This window comes from Nuphar pumila, chromosome 4 (assembly GCF_984573655.1).
Source record: "Nuphar pumila chromosome 4, dmNupPumi1.hap1.1, whole genome shotgun sequence".
In the NCBI taxonomy this organism is placed as follows: Eukaryota; Viridiplantae; Streptophyta; class Magnoliopsida; order Nymphaeales; family Nymphaeaceae; genus Nuphar; species Nuphar pumila.
The window spans coordinates 138,801,139-138,806,071 of NC_143252.1; positions in this window are offsets into that span (position 1 = coordinate 138,801,139).

Consider the following 4,933-nt stretch of genomic DNA (forward strand, 5'->3'; position numbering starts at 1 on the left):
CTTCCTTTCACAAATAGGGGGGCCCAAGCGATCGGGGAATCGGATTCAAGGTCAGAATTGGATTCGACCCATATTAGACACTTTATTTCGAATACATATCATTAAAGCAAGATTCGCAAGAGCATTTGGATCAGATTCGGGTTTACAAGTTCTTATCGTTTTGAGGTTTGTATCGGATTCAGATCAGTATGGTATCCCTGATTTATGTTCAGATTTGGATCGACGGCTCTTACGGTAGGGGTGCAAGAGGATTGGGTCGGGTTGAACCTCAGATTCGAGTCCAAGTCCCTGACACCATCTTGCAAACCGGCCTGATACAGCCCATTCGGCTGGTATCAGCCAAAATCCGATATGCAAACTTGGAGTTTTACGCTGTCAGGACAGCAGGCAGAGCACCCTGGGGTGGTTTCTCTGAATTAAAAAAAATTGTCAACAGATCCGGTCAGTGTTGATCCGGGACTCACCCATATAACTAATAATCGGGTTCTGGTTTTGTTGGGTCACAAAAATAGAATCTCGAACCCAGACCCGCATAATTTTGGAAATTTATTTTTATTAAAAATACTTAAGTCAGATGGGGTACTCGGCAAAAAATCCAAGTCGGGTCGGATACGCAGCAAAAAATCCTATTTGGGTCAGGTACCCGGCAAAGGTCATGACCTAAACCTGGCCCGCATATTGCTCAGGTCGGGTTTTGGTCGACCGAATATTATTCATGTGGGCACAATACAAACTGGACCATGCCCATACCCAGAAATTTGGGTTTGGGTCGGGTACCCAATACAAACTGGACCCATTTCACAGCAAATGAAACCAAGCTTATTTTTAAATATTTTTTAAGAATTTTAATTGTTTTTTAAATTTTAATGTTATTTTAATATTTTGTCATTTACTGTTTAAAAATGGGCCAGTTGGTTCCGCGGATTCCCTAAATAGTTTTCAAACTTGATTCAGGTTCTGATAACATTGCCTTCGGATACGGATCATTAAAGTAAGATCAGCAAGAGTATTCAAATCAGATTTAGATTTACACATTCTTATCATTTTCAGATTCGTATGGATACAGATCTGTATTGTATCTCTACAGATTTGGGAGCTGGATCAGGTCATTTGCCAAATGTGACTTGTCCTCATCTGCCATTTTTTTTTTGCTTCACTCTGCATGCTCGATATCACTTACCGATGGAGATTTTGGCCGCCCTGGTGGAGTCCGTCTGCATGATGCTTTCAGAACCCCTCCGCAACCTCCACCGGAGATTCTGGTAGCCCCACCAAAACCCTTTGCATGCTACTAGATCCTGCCAAAAATTCCTTCTCATTTGATGAAGTCAAAATGTCTGATGAATTTAATGCATTATAGCATGGTTTCTATTATGTATTTAGTGCTATGAATTGCTTCACAGCTTCGAAATACTTCAACTTGCCATCTACAACCTTGAAAATGTTTTTTCTCTAACTTTTGTGATTTTTGGATGCACTCAACAAATTTTTTCCTACAATTTTTGTGATTTCGGTGTGCACCCATCAATTTTGGTTGTAGAATGCTATTGTTTGGTTTTGTTCTAAGTATTGTAATACCCCGATCTGGAACCTTGAGAGTCCGAGTTTGGTTGGTATTACTTCTTAGAGAAAAAATATACAAAGTTCACACAGAGAAAACATGGTTAATTTTTTTTTAATTATTTTTTTACTATCTTCCAATAACTCACTTTTTTATATTGTTTATCATTCATAACAAACAAATATAATAATTACATAAATGTTCAATAATAATAAAGTAAAAATTACCAAGTACTCTGCCAAAAAAGTAGTTGATCAGTCTTGTTTGTACTAGTGTGCCTAAAACATGCCATTGTAATTAAATAGGGAGGTGACTCTACAACCGAGTAAGAAATAATTATAAGTAAATAAACATATAAACTTACAATTATTGTGAGCTTTAAGCCCCTAGTCAGAGTTTAGTTTTTAACACACCACACAAGTTTGTATATTTTAATTGCCTCTTGTTCAATATCTTAAACACTCTGTCACACCAAACTAATCATAGGTCGGTTAGACCGGTCATAGCCGTCTATGAGCGTAACAACCCGCGTAGAATATTTCAATTCTACATGTTGGTCAGACAATAAATCATACACTTTCAGTATTCTCTGAACCACCAGGCACTGCAATGAAACAAAAAAGAAAACTCCACCAATAGCTAGTCGGGAGGTCAAGCTCAATATCAATATCGATATAGTTTATGCTACATCCTAATTATGATGGTTCTTAACCATCTATGATCGTCTAGAGTCTCCAACCACTGTGTGAGTGTAACCATAAGTCATATGTTAAGTTCAACACATAGACCCATATTCTCAAACTCGTATTTCACTTGTTCTCTCATGAGTAATATCGTGAAATGATCACGACAGAGCTTATTCTTTAATCTCATGATGACATTAAAACTCACACTTATCTCATAATAAGCACTCAACGATGTAGGGTCTCTACATCGTTAAATCACCGGTGGCCCACTGTACTTGGTGGTTGCACTCTGACTGCGATCCAGGTAGGCATTACCACAGGTCGTCACTTCCGGGATTTAAGTGGTTATGCATGCTAATATCAAAATATTTATTCATACAACATAAATAAAATAAAAATGAGACTCAAGTCTAAAAACAATCTCATCACAATGCATGTCATTAGTAGTTTATCATATAGATATGATATCACAAAATAATCCTTTTAACATGCATGACATACAACAACTAACATGTATTTTACAATTAACATATGCATGCAATCATCTCATAATATCATACATGGTCAATTTATGCATATCATGATCACACTTAAAAGTTATTATGTTAATTCATAACAACAACATGCAATATAAAAATGTTTATTCGCATCTAAAATTACTTATAATATCTCTTACCTCGAGTGTGAATATCATGCTCTAGTCGCAATCGAGTCTCAAGATGCTCTAACAGTAGGATCTGATCATTACACAATTATATTTGTATTAATACACAAAACTTCTTATATTCTAATAAAATTATCAAAATATTTATTTTGAATTGACTCATGAGACCTCAATTTTTGTGTAATGATCAGATCTTACTGTTAGAGCATCTTGAAACTCGATTGCGACTAGAGCACGATATTCACACTCAAGGTAAGGGATATTATAAGTAATTCTAGATGTGAATTAACATTTTTACGTTGCATATTGTTATGAATTAACATGATAGCTTTTAAGTGTGATCATGATATGCATAAATTGACCATGTATGATATTATGAGATGATTGCATACACATGTTAATTGTGAAATGCATGTTAGTTGTTGTATGTCATGCATGTTAAAAAAATTATTTTGTAATAGCATATCTATATGATAAGTTGCTAATGGCATGCATTCTGATGAAATTGTGTTTAGACTTGATTCTTTTTTTTTATTATTCATAATGTATGAATAGATATTTTGAGATTAACATACATAACTCCTTAAATCTTGAAAGTGGCAACATGTGGTAAAGGCTACCTGGTTTGTGGTCAGAGTGCAGTCACCATGTAGAGTGGGTCATCGGTGATTTAACGATGTAAAGACCCTACATCATTGCATTCTTATTATCAGATAAGTGTGACACTACAAGAAACCTGTGGATTAGCGATGACCTAAATTTGTCGCTAATTAGCGACGGATTAGGGACGAAAAAATTCCCTCGCTAATTTCGTCGCTAATTAGCATTTTTTGTAGTGTTTTGGCGACAAAAAAATGTTGTCGCTAATTAGCGACAGAGATATTTTCATCGCTAATTTTGCAAATATTTCAAACGTTAGCGACAAATAGTTTTCGCTCGCTAATCCGTCACAAACTGGCGACAGAAAAATCTGTCACAAATTTTCGTCACTAAGTAGCATTTTTCTTGTAGTGTGAGTCCTAATGACATTCTGTGATTAAAAAATGAGATCTATTGTGATCATTTCACGATATCACTCGTGAGAGAATGAGTAAAATACGAGTTTGAGAATGTGGGTTTATATGTTGAACTTAGCCTATGACTTAAGGTTACACTCACACAGTGGTTGGGGACTCTAAATCACTATAGATAGTTGAAAACCATCATAGTTATGATATAGCTTAAACATACCAAGATTGAGATTGAGTCTGACCTCCTAGCTAGCTATCAGTGGGGTCTCTTTTTTTGTTTTGTTGTAGTGCCTGCACTACAAGAAACCTGTGGATTAGCAACAACCTAAATCTGTCACTAATCCGACGCTAATTCGTTGCTAAATAGTTTAGCGACGGATTAACAATGAATTAGTGACAGAAATTTTTTATCATAATTTTTTTGACACTAAGTAGTGTCAAAACTTATCTACTGCTACTTTCGTCACTAATTTGCGATGGATTAGCGACAGACATGATCCATCGCGAGTCCTTCACTATTTTAAATTACTGATGGATAATATTCAACGCTAATCCGTTGTTAAATTTAAAAAAAAATTACTCTCTACCGGCGCGTTCTCTGGCAGGGAGCAAGTTTTTTTGCACAGAACCGGTGCGTTCCGGCAACGGGACACTCTTCTGCAATGAGCCGATCACGGCGGACGCGGACGCGAACGGAAGTTGATCTCTGGGGACCGACGCCATTGAAGAGGTCGATCCCTGTAGAGGAGGAGACGCGGACAGGCCTGGGCACGAGCTTGGCGAGCCTCGCACGGAGGCCCACAGCAGAGATGAGGAGGAAAAGCAGGCCCTCGACGAAGACGGCGGCCAGGGCGCTCTTATAGGGGATGTTATCGGAGCCGTGGAACTCGACGACGGTGTAGGCGAAGTAGGCGTTGGTGCCCATGCCGGGTGCGAGGGCCAGGGGGAGGTTGACGAGGGTCCCCATGATGAGGCAGTCGACGAGCGACGAAGTGACGGTGGCGACGATGAG